Genomic DNA, 16,205 nt, shown 5'->3' with positions numbered 1-16,205 from the left:
GGCATTTAAATCCTTAACTACTATAACAAACAACAGCTGCAACAGTAAGCATAGGCTCTGCACTCTGCTGCATTTAAGGATAAATTTGGATTTGTCTATACAAGTAGTTGCAAATTTATAGTATTTTAGCTACTCTGTCTTACCTTCCCTTTTCTCTGCCTCCTATGATTGCCCTTAATGAACTCTGAGGGTACATCTACAAGGACTGATGCAGATGAAGATTTATTATTTTGTCCATAATCTGATCTGGCTACAAACAAGCCAATTCCATTTCAAACGTTATACATACAGAGGTGTTAGTGCATGTTATGGCCAAGCTAAAAAGCTTTCCTAGTAAATGGATGGATGCACTTTATTTCTAAAACAATTGCATCGTTTCCAGAGTAATAGCTCACTCCTTCTGGCTAGTTTGGTGTATCTTTTCCTTCCCATCTTCTAAACTAGCACAGTATGATGGATTTTTCTGTGAATTACCTTATCCTTCTTTAAAAGCAGAGATGACTTACATGTGGCAGGCTGCATGGGTACCCAGGCGCAGGAGCAGAGACGAGCTCAGTGTAGCTCATTTCCAGTAAATTATCACCTGGGCTTCCTGAGAACCAATTTACCACATAGACAAGTCCTGACAGGCTGATATCAGTAATTTGCTCTCAGCTACCCTTACTGCAGAAATTAAAAGTAAGAATTATTTGTTAATTCACAGGCTTATTATACTGTGAAGTCACTCATTAAAGGTTTTAAGACAGTAATGTTGGTGTCATGTTACTGCTAAATCCACTCGACTATCTTATGAATAATCAAATTTGCATGTTCATTGTTTCACATGGAACATAAAGCACATAAAAAAGGGGAGGAAAGAAGAAATACAGGCAGGTTTTTCCTTCCTGGAGATTTCTCCCACTATCAGAAGCTTGTCTAACATTTTTTTCTTACAGACTATGAATACTAAGGCCAAAGAAAATTTCTTTGCCCAATGAATGCTACATGCTATATATTAACAGTATATGCATGGAAAGTCATCATTCTACTTTGCTCCAAAAAATCACCTTTCATTATTTTATTTTTGCATACATTCACTCTTATGTCACTTCTACTGGTTCCTATGCCATCTTGTCAATTGAATTCAAGATCTTCATATTCTCATTCTAAGCCAGCACAGTATGACAGTTATGGTATAATATATTGAATGCACACTGCTTGTTTCCTGAGTTGTTTTTTCCTCCGATTAGTCTCTGCTCTATGCTCAGACCTTGCACAACTGATACTAGAGCAGTAGCATAAAAAAGCTGGATAGGGACATTTCTACATGTGTGGAACATGCTCACAAAGCTGTATTACTGCTATTTCTATTACAGCGGTGCCTAAAGATCCCAGCCAAAATCAGTACGCTACTGTATCAGGCACTGGAAAGAATGACAGCAGGTTACCATCCTGGCACTGACAAGCTTACAGTTAAACAGAACAAAGAGTTGGAAGGTTTATAGAGACACAAAAAGCTGGAAAGTGACACAATGGATCAGTGCCTTAGATAGGAGCTGACCCTTGACACTCTGTGTCCTGAAGCTGAGCAATGTTGCCTTTCCAAATTCAGCAGCAATAACCTGAGGCTAGGCTGGCTTTTCCAAGTCCTAAAGCTAAGAGCTCCAGAGATTCTAAGACATCTGAACAGCTGGTGGTACACATAACATTGTTGTGACTTCTGTGGTCTCTATTCTTAATTTTGAAAACCTTTTTTGTATTTAAAACATGGTTCAGGATGGTTTTCCCTGTTTTTCTCCCCAAAAGCTGCAGCTAAATATCCTGAGTGTGTGTATCAGACCCTTTCTAGACGCTGCTGTAACACAACTACTCTGAGAAGGATGTTTTCAAATAATGAGTAAGTGGTAAAGAAAGTTCAGGGGAACAAGAATCGAATTTCCTGTAAAAGTAATGACTGTATTACTGGCATAAAAACAAATTCATTTTTTTATGGCCTAAAATTAGCTATATTCTGAGTTTCTGTTTATTTGGCATGTCTTGCTAAAAACTTAAACACACACACACCAAAAGAAAAAAAAAAAAAAAAAAAAAGAGTGCCATAAATTATCTGCATTTACTGAAGGAGATATCAACTGCAGAAACAGAGATCTTCATGTCTGGTAGGCTCGGAAACCTATACAACATGACCAACAGGTGGGTTCCAGTTGAAATTATCCTTGAATTATTCCTTCAGGGAGTCATAACAGTTGTTTGAAAGCTGAATAAGTGTCTCTTCCACTTTAGCTAAAGACAGGACGTCAGTGTTATGTTTCATGAGAAAAGCCATTAGGATACACAAGAGAATGATATTATGCCACATGAGCCCAGAAATAATTTTAAGATAATAGAAAATTTCAGAAAATTCAGTTTGTCTATGTAGGAGCAGCAGACTGATACTTCTAAACACCAGAAAAAGAGAAGATAGAGATTCCCACTTCATGCAACATTATTTTGCTTTGTTTTCTTTTGAAACAGGCTTCATTTATTTTTCTTGTTCTCCCAGGATTCAGAGCATGATTAGTTTGGAAGAAGAGGAATGATGATTTACTATGTGACTGTAAAACAGAGAGTAGCTGTAAGAGCTATTTCTTAAAAGAGATTTAAGGATATACAATCCAGGGATAATGCTCCTAAACTATGGTCAGTGTAAGATATTTCTGCATAGTAATATATAAATTCATAATTTATAGAAACAAGAAATCATAGAATAATTAATGCTGAAAGGGACCTTTGAATGTTTTCTAGTCCATACTAGTACTCAAAACAGGACCAGCTTTGAAATCAGACCAGGTTGTTAATGGCTTTGTTCATCTGAGTTCCTAATTTCATTGTTAAGTTTGGAATGCTTAAAAGTTTTCAAATTGGCACTGTGTAAAAAGTATTCCTTCTCTGTACTGCTTTCAAGAATACAGAGAACCACATTTACTCTCTTAGTGTATTCTGAGGGTGATTGTCTTAAAGCTTTTGAATTTTGAATCCTGTACTCATTGTGGAGTCAGGGTCACAGGGGAAGACAAACATAGTTTTAAACAAACTCTATGACAGCGTGTTTTGGGGTCAACAAGAGGTTGAACTGTTCATCAGTTTAGGTCACCTGAACATTTATTTATCTTTGCACTCTAAGATACCAAGGAATCCTTTTGCTTGCCCATGAAATAGTCTCAGGAGCTCCTTTCCCTCCTACAGGGAAGGATGGTAGCAGGATGATGAAATAGAGTTATGCTGGCTCGCTCCCACCTAAAGATTCCCTCTGCAAAAGTAAAAGGGAAGAAATTTTCAACTCTTTCGAGCACTTACCATCACTTAGGAATTACAGTATTGTCATGAGTTACTTTTTGGTTCCCTTCCTTCCTTCCTTCCTTCCTTCCTTCCTTCCTTCCTTCCTTCCTTCCTTCCTTCCTTCCTTCCTTCCTTCTCTCTCTTTCTCTCTTTCTCTTTCTTTCTCCCTTTCTCTCTCTTTCCTGTAACAATAACATCATTGATTTTTTGAAGCACAGAAGTTATTAGTTTTATCTTCAGTCCCTATTTTCCTGTGTGAAGGCTGACAGGTAAAAAATGCAAGAAAATTTTTCCTCCTGCCATGACCTGCCCAGAGATGGGACAGAGCACAGCCCTAGAAGGTGGAGGGCACCCTGCATGATGACTGTTGTCATTGCTTCTCCCTGAGGAAAGGGAGGGGAGGGATTTACATGGTCCAGAGAAGTGCTGAAAGAGAATCCCGCCAGTATTCATCACCAACAGAGGCAAGTGAAGAAGAGAATTACAAGCTGGTGTGGGCTCTAAACCTAGAATTTTTATAGTGAGAAATGAGTGACTGGCATTTTAACAGTATGTTAATACTTTTAATAAATGTATTGTTATAAATAAATTGAAACTCATAAGACAATACTTTCAATAGTTGCTACAAATATGTCTGTTGATTAGATTGCTCATTATGGAAGAATAAAAATTATTGAGATTATGGTATGAATACATTGAAACAAACTTAAATTGAGAAGCTGTCTATCAAAAGGGCAAATCTTTACCAATAAAATGTAATTTACACACAAGATAAACATAGATCTGAGCATATAAATATGTTCCATAGCTGGTAGCTATGATAAGAAGTTAATACACAAATTCTTGGTTGTGAGCAAAACTATCCATAGGAAAAGATTTTAAAGACTTAAAAAAAATGGATGGTTATAACATGATCCACTTGAAATGGTGGATAGGGAGTAGTTTTAACAGTTTTACTGCTAAATGCTCAAGCATCAAGAAGACATAAATTTTCAGAAAGTTGAGAGTAAATATTAGAGCTTCACTTTACAGTATAAAATTGATTTTACTGGAGGTGGAGTGACCATTTTCCAATGTTTATTCACCTACAGCTGCTTTATAAATTGATACAGTGGGAGAGAAAAGATAGAGTTCAAAAGGTTGTTTGGATCTCCTTTTATTCTCTCTATTTTAGAGAATTTATGGAAACTGTCACTGACAGTTTTTCTCTGAGTATGTCTGTGAATTGTTTTGGCTATTTCTAGACTGTGTGAGGAGCAAAGCAACTCATCAGTAATTTTTAGCTGAAGAAGGAAGGAAAAAAAAAGCTTTGAATAAGGTGAAACATTCCTTAAAGGTAGAGGATTTGGTTGAGTATGAAAGCAAGCAATCTCAGGCTCAAAAGGTCATTATAAGATCTAAGAAGCTCTGCTGCCAAAAACTCTGTAACTCTATTAATAAACATACTTCAGTGGAATAAGATTATAAGGATAAATGTAAGAGACCACAGATCCTTTGCAATACCCAGTCTAATTAAAAGTGGCATTAGTCTTAATTTTAATGCATTGAAGTTGAAGACGGAGAAGGTTTCACTTAATGTTATTTAAAAGCATGCTGACATTAAGTAAATTTTGTTGGTGTCAGGAATACTTTTTTAAAGATGTGTTTCATTTAAGACTTTAAGACTGAAGTGAGGGAAGCTCTGCAATTCTGTTGTTAGTGAATGTGAAGAGCAGATTTTATTTGATTTTGAGATATCTTCCCTTGACTGGCTTAATAGGACTTATGGACTGTGTCTAATACTGTGAGAAACAAATGTATTTGTTAATTTTTTAATGCTATTTTAACAAGAGGCAAACTTAGTCTACTTCAAAACGATACAATTTTACAATAACTATATGAAAGATCTGTAACAGAAGGTACACTAGGATTATTTTGTTAGATTTCATGTTTGTTACCAGAAGAAAATTTCATCAAAACCTATGATAGTATAAGACTAATCTGTGCCAAATTGTGTTTGAATATTAATGAATTGAGGGGAGTGGGGAATGAGGGAAATTTACCCCTAAAAAACATTAAGGTGATAGTTTGCCATGTTTGTTTTGGAAGAGATTTGACTAAGCCTGAATCTATGTTTAAAACTGGAAATTCCAGTTAAAACTTCAAGCATATTGAATCCATGTGAAATGAAGTGAGAAACATCTGACAGTGTGGAAAAAGTCAAAGTGGGAGAAATAGTTCTGACTTCTGCAGCTGAGGTTTACATATAGTCTGTACAGTTCTGCTGACAGGAGACTTGATAGAAGCAGAAACTCTTATATGTAGAAAGAGAAAGTAAGGACTTCCTCTCCATTGCTGAGAGCAGTGTATATGTATGCAGATGTGAGAAAAGTAATTCATTAAACATAATTAGCAAGTATGTATATACATATACACAGAGATGTATGTGTGTGAGTGTGTGTGTGTGTGTTTGGAGCAAATAAGGAGCACAAGCCTTCAATAATCTTCTACAGAAAGAAGAGCAGATTTGTCCTCTCTGTGGACAACCACTTGCTCCGGACAAGAAGCTTCAGCCTTCCTCTTCCTTGAGGTTAACATCAAGAGTGCAATATGTTTAGACGGACACTTTGCTGTACACAAGAGGAATATGAGACTTGGTGGAACCATTAGCAATAATGGAACTTTAGCAATGACTGGAATTAATTTGATGAACTGTGGATATCCTCACCCAAGCCAATAGTCTGTGTTGCCTTGATAAAAAATGGAGAAAAATTAACAGATGTAGAACATGATTCATCTCACCTGAACACAGATGGCTAAAGCAGAAGCTCATCACCAGTGCCATAAGTATTTCCCCCAGCTACCTAAAAGAAAGCTTAAGAGGACTGAGTTGAGGATGAATGTTTGCATTAAACAATGCCTGAATTCAGGTAAGAATAAGCTTCTGTCTTCCTGAAGGTGAAGTTCAAAGAACTTTTGTTATTGGTAGTTCTGCAAATACTCAGTGGTACAAACTAGCCAGACAGCACAAAGTAAGCTTTAGTTGTGTACATCTGCACACATTGTTCTGTCCTTCCACATGGGTTTTTATGTTCTTGTGTATATGATCACTTTTTCTCCCCACTCTTTCAAGTGTGTATCTCTACATCCGTATGTACAAATGACTCCTGTATAGCAGTGTTTGGTTTGATGTGCCATCTGTGCCACTGTCCTTGTCCCTCCACCTCTTTCAGAGGTGTTTCCCTTACTCTGCAGAAGTCACACTGAATTAAAGAACAATGTTTCATGGGTAAAAAACTAAGCACATTTAAAACTGGCAGAATCTAACCTTCAGAAATCTGTTCTTTCACTCTCACCCACATTGTGCCTCTAATGCATTAGATGAGGTCAAGGGAGGGTGACAATTCAGGGTAAGATAAGAAAAGAACAAATTCAAATCGTAGATAAACTGAATCATTTCATAATGGGATCATTTGAGGATATTTGTTCTAGTATACTTAGAGGACAGGCTGAAGTAATTTTAGAGCTATTAGTAATAACTTTTTTTTCTGAGAAATTGTGGAAGACAGAAGAAATTCCAAAAACTGGTTGTTTAGGAAATTGTAGGCCAGTTATCCTAAATTCAGTTCATGGAGAAAAAAAAAGTTACTAAAAGACCACAGAGGTGAATAGCATCCAGGGCGGTCTTCTCAAAAGCATATCATGTCAGAACAAGCTGATTTACTTTTATGACAGAGTATCAAGTCTTGTGGACAGCAGAGAAACAACAGGTGTCATACATTACTGTCTCAGGCTTTACACTGTTTCAGATGATACAGTCATAAGAGCAAACAAAACATGATTTAGAAAAGAATCTGCCATAAAGTGAATGCACAGGTGTTTGGAGAACAATATTCAGAGAGCAGTTATCAGTAGTCCACATTTCCAACCAGTCAGATGTGTCAAATGGGGTCTAAGGTGGGTCTGGTGTTATTCATTATTTTTATTAGGTGATTGAGTAGAGACTACAGATATTACATTACTGAAAGTCAAATTGGGAAGGGCTGATAGATTAAAACTTCATATATCCTGAAATAATGTAGAAAGGGTGCAAAGAACAGGATGAAGTTACACAAGTACTAATGAAAACCTTCTACTTCTGCAAGAATTACTGCACAAGCAAGACATGGAATAGTAGAGCAAGCAGCAGTTCTTTAGAAGTAGAGCTGAGAACTATAAATCAGAGCTTGACTTGGAGTGTAACAAAAGAAAATCCTTTTCACCATTCTGTGACATTTCCCATCTGGTAAAATAATAATAAAAAATGGTACATAGAACCGTGATTTGTGCAGTGCCTTCCTATGTGGATGGAAAAAAATGATGAACGAGAACCTTCTAAATATATAACTGCTATAATTATCTGTCTTTGAAATTAACATGACAGTGTTTTGGCTAGGTATTTAATTTAGCTTTGTTTTCTTTGCTTTTGAGTATTGCTTGGTTTTCAGTCTTAAAATAGAACACACTAATTACAATCTGCTCTAAGCTTTCTTACTATGAAGCAAATGTAGTTTACTTCCACCTCAGATCATTAATTTATCCACAATAAAATGTATGGAAGAACCTCTGATACTTTTCTCACAACTTTATACTAATATAAATGACTGTACAAGGTGATGAATATATGGAGACCACAAGCTTTGTTTGCACAGACAGGTAGGATGCTCAGTGTAGTCTCTGAGTTTAAGAACACAAGTAACTGGCAATTGCTGGGCTTGCTGAAGAGATGTAAGGCAAGTGCTGTCTTCAGACTGTTATTGTAATACTTGTAGGTAGATGAGAAGCAATAATAAATAAATTCCAAATATTTCCTGTCACAAAAGAAGTGGTTTGTTGCCAGATTAAATAAAATCAAGTAACAAAACAATATACATTACATATAGGACAAGTGGCTTCTTGTTCACAACATCTTTGGCCAAGTTTCCAATTGCAAGGCAAGATGGATTATTGTGACTTGCACAATAGTTCTTTATCCCTCAGCCCCCACCTTACTTGTGCATAAACTTCCTTCTAATAGGACATTTACTTCTGTTAATTACAATATTTTTAACATGCAATCATCTATGCTTAAATATTCCTTAAAATGAAAAATACAGGTAAAATTACTATCTGTTTGTTTTTTAATTTATTTCTTGATTATATTCTGTCTCTATAACAACCTGTTCATGATAGCATCACTCATATCTTTGTGTCACATTACTCTCATCCACAGTGAACAGGTACCTGACAGTAAACTTCTACTACTATGGGAAAAGAATATTCTTTGTGGGTTTGGTTTTGTTTTGTTGTTGTTTTTTGTTGTTGTTGTTTCATTTGTTTTTTTTTTTTTTTCATTTTAAAGGATCTGAAATGCTTTGAAACCTGTGGACAGCCCATCCAAATGGTGGTTTTATAGCTATTTCGCATAGACAATCATGAGTGTTTGAAGGTGCAAAGTATGCTGGTAGTAGAGATCTGTGTCAGATAAAAGAAGACAGATCACCTTTGTCCAGACTGCCTACCCTGAATCATGCCTTGCATCTCCTGCAAGAGTGCTTGCTAGCTGGCAGGCCAGGGAAGATGATAAAAATTTAACACTAAGGACTATCGCATGCAATTCTAAAAAGCATACCTTATCTGTGGTTTTATTTAGCAGTAACCCAGAAAATAGTATAAATCTAATCTGTGATTTGAAATTGAATGTAATACTCTGCATCCACATCACAATACATATCGTGATACATGAATTTATAATGTTACTACATACATGTAATGTGGCACATTATAGAGAGAAGATCTCAATAGAAATAACTATTTTATTCAGGATTGTGTTTGTCTGTTTTAATAAACCAAAAAGTTTAGTCTAACCATACTCAAAATGAACTGGGCCATAGTCCAACTAGGTCAAAGACAACTTAAAATTCCATGCTACAAAGCCACATCCATTCACCCATGATAAACATCCGAAACAAATATTCTGATTTTACTCACAAGTGCTTTGTTACTGATCAGTATTTAAATTATTAAATTTAATTTGGTAAGGAGTGAAACTGGAAAGGAATGTAGAACTGCCTTCAAGCGTGTAGCAGAAACAAGGGAAAATTAAAAATCTTATCTTAACATAAATCCTACTGTCTTACATAGTGTCTAGATCTTTAATACAAAGACAGAAGAAAATGTCTTTTTTTCAGATTCCACACTGGGATCACTGCTGCCTCTCAGACTTCATGCCTTACACCAGAGTTTTATTCAGTGTTTTCACCCTGCAACAGTAGAAGAGCTGCACTGTAATTAAACTTTTGCACAATTATTTCAAAGAATAAAACAGAATTTCAGTTGCTTGCACACTGTATTTTCAGAGGGCCTAACTGTGTATTCAGTTGGAGGCATTAAATAGATACAACCACATCTAAAAAGAATGCTTTTTCCTGTGACCTCAGCCGTCAGAAGAAGAAAAACACAGCTGGGAGCAGTATCACAAAGCAGATGACCTAGAGGAAGAGAAGGCTGCAAGCTGTGCCTGAGCAGGGCAGGGACAGCTGCAGAAATGGAGCTGTGAAGCAGCCGGCTGGGGAAAGCCAAGCCAAGCAGTAGCGTCGCTATGATAAATCTGTGGGAAGCTTTTTGAAGCTCTGACACGACTCCCCAAGCAGCGTGGTCAATTGAAAGAGAAGCGCAGCCCGGGGCACGGTGGCCCGTGGAAGCTCTGGGGAGGAGAGGTAAAGCGTGTACACGCCAAAGGGCAGGAGGCAGCTGGGCTACAACAGGCATTGAGAGAAATCAGTAACTGCCTGCTGACCCAAATGGTAAAGAAGCAAAGCCAAGGCTCTGCTCAAACTTAGGGTACGTAAAGGTTAGTAAGCCATCTATGCAACTGGTATGAATGGCATGTGAATGCTATGGGATAATCAAAAAGAAAGTAAATTAAGCACATTGAACAGGATTTTTTTTTTTTTTTTGGGGGGGGGAACCATATTTACACAGGAGACTGTTGAAAGAGACTTGACAGGGAGACCGAATACACTTCTGGAAGGAAACATGTCAAGGCTCAGCAGGGCAGTATGTTAAAATGAAACAGCACCTTTCTCAATACCATCAGAAGGTGAGACCTCACCCTGAGCTGACAGTCAAAATCCAGTCATAATCCTGCCAGGCTGGCTTTCCCCTCTGATTTGCTGCAATGGTCCTTCCTATACCTATAGTAAAAAATGGATAAATGCAGAATGCCTTGGTAATGGGCATACGCAGAAAGACCCTGTGACTAGGACAACAAATGTATTTGACTCGACAAGCATTGTTAGATATAGTTATACAGAGATCTGTAGATGACCACAGACTCCAACCGCAATGGCAGATACATAAAAATATATAGCCAAGCTGACCATGAAAAGGGTCAGATCCAATCCTGGAGGGAAATTCAGCATAAATACAACAATTCAAACAAGAAGTTGTAGCTATTTATTCTCCTGTAGTACCATCCCTGCTGATTTCTGTGCCTCATTTACTGCATAAGCTGCTCAAAGTATATCACTTCAGGGATTTTTCACTGCATAGTACAGTGTTGAGAGGACAGCTTGAAAGCAACAAACAATAAAAATAACGTATAAAAAGAAAATTCGAACACCTCAAAACACTTTAAGAGTCTTTAAAAGTGTAAAGACTCTTATTATCTTTCTAACATAAATGAAAAACAAGAGGAATTGAAGTGGTTGGTAACATACCACAGGTGTAGGTTTGAATAAAGCTCAGATGTGAAGTGCCTGAAAGTTGCTGCAGTATAAAGAATACTTCAAGAGTCTCCACAAATGCATAGGAGGCCTAGTTCAGGCCAATTAAACAGATCTCTATGTTACAAAACCTACCGTTAAAAATCAGCACTAATTTGTGTTCACAACTGTCAGGCAAAAGAGTGGTCAAAAACTAGGTTTTCCTCCCTCCCTAGTTGTTATTTCACTCTTGGGCCACACAGGACACCTGATATCAATAATATCTGAATGACCTCTGTCTATTTAGATGACATTTGGAAATTTTCAAGATAATGTTTGGATGGCTCATTTTTTAACACAGGGAAAACTGAAGGCTGGATATGCTAGACAAGAGCTTTCCCACAGATTTTTTTTTTGGTGTGGATTTTCTTAGAAATTATCTGAAAATTAGACATTCCTTGTTATTTTTGCTTTTGATTAAGAAAACACTTTAACCACCAAACAACTGATTAAAAACCACGATTATTTATCTATTTATTTACTTATTTGTGTGTTTGTTTGTTTATTATTTTAGTCTGGGAGTCATGAGTGAAATGCTTGCAGAAAATAAATGAAACTCCACATTTAGGAAGAAAAAAAAGTGGATTTAAACAATATAGTAGTTCATTTCTTGCATTTTCTTCTCCTTTTTCAGTAGGAACAAACCAAAAAAGTCTGCCCTTTTTTGCCCGCTCACCTTATTAGCTAATATCCTGAGTATCACTGCAGGTCACAATATCTGTAAGCAACATCCTCTTGAACATTAATTGTTATGGATTAGATTAAAAAATAAGGATTTAGGCAATGTAGATATTCCAGATATGAAGTCTGAAAAATTTCATTTTTATCCTGCTATGGTAATACAGTTCAAGAGAGCCAAGAGGACTAAGTTTGCAACAAAATGTATTTTTGAGCAACCAATTACACCAGCAGACCGAAACAGTAAATGCTGAGCAATCTTTCTTCATTTATACTGTATATGTCTTTGGGTTTTTACCTACATGAGGTTTAGTGTAGTGACCTGGATCTATCATCTCCATCACATGTGTGATTTGACACTATACAGAGAACCAAACAGTGGATCAGTCCTTTATGAAGATCCACAATGTGTTTTGTGTGCACTTCAAGCAGTTTCTAATTTAGTTTCCTCTGAAAATAATTAAGTTACTGCATAGCAAAAACATGTGCAGTAAGTAGACACTTCTGGGGGATTTGCCTCAAAATTCACTGCTAACGGGATCCAAAATACTTATGACCGTGCCATCCCATATCATCTGTTTCTGTGGTTGTCAGGTGTGGTTCCCCATGCAATCAATAGAGAGAAGCAGTCATAAAGTCTTGAGTTATCCTTTCATAGTGAAAGTGGACTGTTTGAACACAGTCCAGTTTAAGTTTCTTTAGGTTCAAATTTAGAACTTTTGCATCCCAACTCAAACATTATTTAATCGTTAAGGTGTCTGCAGCTCAGTTTCTGACATAAAGGTTCTGGGTGGCATTCATGTAGACACCCTCCAGTGTTTCTTACGGGTTAGCTCAGGTAGTCCCTGGCTCTGCATGCTGGCTTCTCTGAATCACATTCACACACACCTTCATTTGTTTAGAGATTTTTCAGGGAGCCAATGTGATTACCAAATGTCTGTGGATTTTTCTGTGCTGATTATGCACATGTCAGTTACTGGGTCCTGGTCTTGGCATCTCCTGAAGCACTGGATTTAATTTAAAAGCCACCAATTATTCTCTTCATCTTTGAACCATATGGCTTCTTTAATTCTCCAAGTAGCTGTGAATTAAGTCAGATTCTCAATGGTTAATGCTTCTGACACTGGCATTTTTAAATTTCCATTTTCTTTCTTAAAGGTATTATCAGGCAAACTTCAGATATTAAAAAAACAAAACAAAACAAAACAAAAACATATATTTTTATCCATTGGCTAAAGGTCTAATACCTTGAGCTGCACTTCATATTCCAAGATGCCATCATCTTACCCCATGTCCTAGAAAGTTTTGGCAAAGTGAAGTTGAAGCATGTTTCGGAGTTCTTAGTTGATGACTGGGCTTCCAGAAAACATGAATAATGGGTTTAACTTAGTGATGAAAGTTTCATGCAAATGCTTTTGAGAAGCAGCTGTCATGCATAAATGGTGCAGTGAGTCAATCTGTTGTACAGCTTTGGAAACTGAAAAGTCCCTTCCATTCCCATGGTGAAAAATAAATGGCAAAACTGATAGGTGTTATAGTTTAAGTCATGTTTAGGGATGATGTAATCTAGTGTTATGTCTAATATATAATGACAGGATCGTACAACAGCAGCTGAGCAAGACAGCCAATGTTTCAGCAGTCTATCTTTATTAGCATGTATCCTATTGAAAAGCATTTCTTCTGCAGTAAATATATACATGACAATGTTTATATACTTATTTTTGTAACCCAAAATGGCAAAGCTAATCTGTGATTGTATTGGGGAGAGGCAGAAACATCCAGAATGTCTACTACTTAATTACATTTTCTGATTATGAATTAAAAAAGCAATTGCAGTATTTTTTCAGAGGAAATCTTTTTTACGGATTATATATTCTGGGTCCAGAAACTGCATCAGACTTCCAAAAAGATGTCTTTATGCCATCAGAACTTTTGAAAATAATTTGTACTAGGAAAAATTAGAATTACTGATAAATTTGCTTATGAAAGGAATACAACAAAGATTGACCTTGCTTAACAGTGGAGACAGACTCACATTTCACAAGTGACAATTACTGGAAATTCTCCACAGTGATCTGACAAACATTTACTCGGGTCTATAAAGTGCATGCAAAACTAGCAACCTTTTGACAGGATATGTGTGTGTTGCACTTTCCAAACCTAAATGGACTAGCTATTAGTAGATATACAGATGTATTTAATGAAATTCATTTCATGTAATTTTTTGGGGGGAGGGAGGTGTTAATGTAGGAAGAAAAAATGACAACACTTATTTAAATGTGCACATTTATGGTGTGCAGGTGCCCAGGGGTGGGCAGTGGGAGCTGCAGGGAGGTCTCTGTGAGGAGAGGCCAAGGCACGGCTGAGCCTCACAGCCAAGATGGTGGTGCCTCTGGAGGAAAGTGTATTTAAGAAAGTGAAAAACGCTGCTTGGCAGGGTGGAGTGAGGAAAAAAAAAGTGAAAACCTGCCCTGAGAAACCCAAGGTGAGAGCAGAAGGAAGGGTAAGAGATGCTCCAGGTGCCAGAGTAGAGATTCCGATGGAGCCTGTGGAGACACCATGGTGGAGCAAATATTCACATTGCAGCCCATGGAGAGGACCGTGTCTGATCAGGTGAGTATGTCCTGAAGGAACTGTGGCCCATGGAGGGCCCACATTGGAGCAGGGGAAATGTGTGAGAGGGAAGGAGAGGCAGAGAGGAGCTGTTATGGACTGACCCAAACCCCCATTCTCCATCCACTTCAACTGCTGTGGACAGGGGCAGAGGAATTAGGAATGAAACAGTGAAGCTGAGCCTGGTGGGAAAAAAAGGAAGGAAGGTGGTGTTTTAATTTGCCTTCGTCTTTCATTATGTAAATCTATTTTAGTTGGCAATATATGAAATTAATTTTCCCCAAGTCGAGTCTATTTTGACCATGATGGTAACTGGTAACTCCCTGTCCTTTCCTTGTCATAAGAGATTTTTCCATCTTATTTTCTCCTCCTGTCCTGCTGAGGAGGAAAATGAGAGAGTGCCTGGGTGGACATGTGTCAGCCAGCCAAGGTCAACCCACCACAGCAGGTATTTCTTTAACTGAATAATCCAAATATTCTGTACATTTTTTAAAATATCAGCTTGCATGGAAGATTCTGTGGAGAGAGGTGATGCTTTAGACTACATGCCAGGGTACAGAAGTAAAAAGGTATGTGCAGAAATATATATAAAGCACCTCTTGTCCTGTATGTTTTACAGTGATAGCAGCTAAGGCCTGAAAATGTATGAATGAATAATGTGTCATCACTCTGAGATCAGCCAGACAATAGGGCTTGAAGGAATCTGAAGGTTATGACACACCAGAAGCAAAATACCTGAATAGATATACACGCATGTGCACCCAAAATAGCTTATTCTGTACTTCTCATTCAGAGATATACTTAAAATTGCGTTCTTCACAACTGGTATTTGAAAACATCTATGCATTGAACTTCTGTACCGCTATTGACATTGAATCACACTCTAGTTCATGAGTACTCACTGTGGGCGAGGTTATTGCTCATCCCGAGCAGGAATGGGAAGTTTAGCCCACATGGCCACCAAGCAAAACCAGGCATATTTTAAAATTCTACTAGCTTATATAAATCGGTTTAACATGGTTTCAAAATTGTTTAGATACAATGCAACATATTTGAAGCTGTGCTTTAGCCAAGGCTTTGCACAACACGGCTACTTATTGTAATTTTAGCCTGAATCTCGACAGGTTTTCTCATGTATATTCATCTAACACTGTTGGAAGAGAAGTTTTACCATCTAAACACTGTTCAAAAGACTCACATTTTTGTGCCTGACTCTTAAGGTCATGGAATCACAGAGTTCACTGGCTACTTCAGGGAGAAGAAATAACATAGATATCTAGCTGGGATCCAACCAGAAAGGAAAAAAAAAAAAAAAAAGCTTTTAAAGTTAAATGAAAAAAAAGTTGGTAAAATGTTAATGTACTGATGACTGAGGGATATCACTCACCAATAAGCAAATGGAAAACTTCCAACAGCAAGGCTGTGTTGAGAAGATGATGTTCTCATTTACAAGCATTCTGGCCTCTGTTCCTTTTTAATAGATGCAGCAGCTACAACAACAAGATTATAGAGGCCCCGCATAGACCCTGTAGCATCTGGTTAAGTGGTCCACAATCTGTCCTTTTTTTTTTGTAGGCCTGCATCAAATATGTTCGCTATTTATCTTTGTGTATTTCCTATGCAAGTGACCAGACTTACCATTTAAAAACTTGACTGGATATGTGCCAAATTCTACCTGGAGGAATCCTTTCACCTCCTGTAGGGACATGTTAAATGGATCTCTGTCTTGAAATCTTTCTGCTTAGTTTATGAAAATCAACCTTCATTTCAAAAGGTTGTAAATGTAGTAGTTTATACGTTCATTGTCCATTTTAGTTCTCTGCCTATCAGTCACTGATGCATTAAGGGCATACA

The sequence above is a fragment of the Streptopelia decaocto genome (assembly GCF_964273445.1).
Source record: "Streptopelia decaocto genome assembly, chromosome: 3".
In the NCBI taxonomy this organism is placed as follows: Eukaryota; Metazoa; Chordata; class Aves; order Columbiformes; family Columbidae; genus Streptopelia; species Streptopelia decaocto.
The sequence above is the reverse complement of the archived record's forward strand: the minus strand, read 5'-3'. Positions refer to the sequence as shown.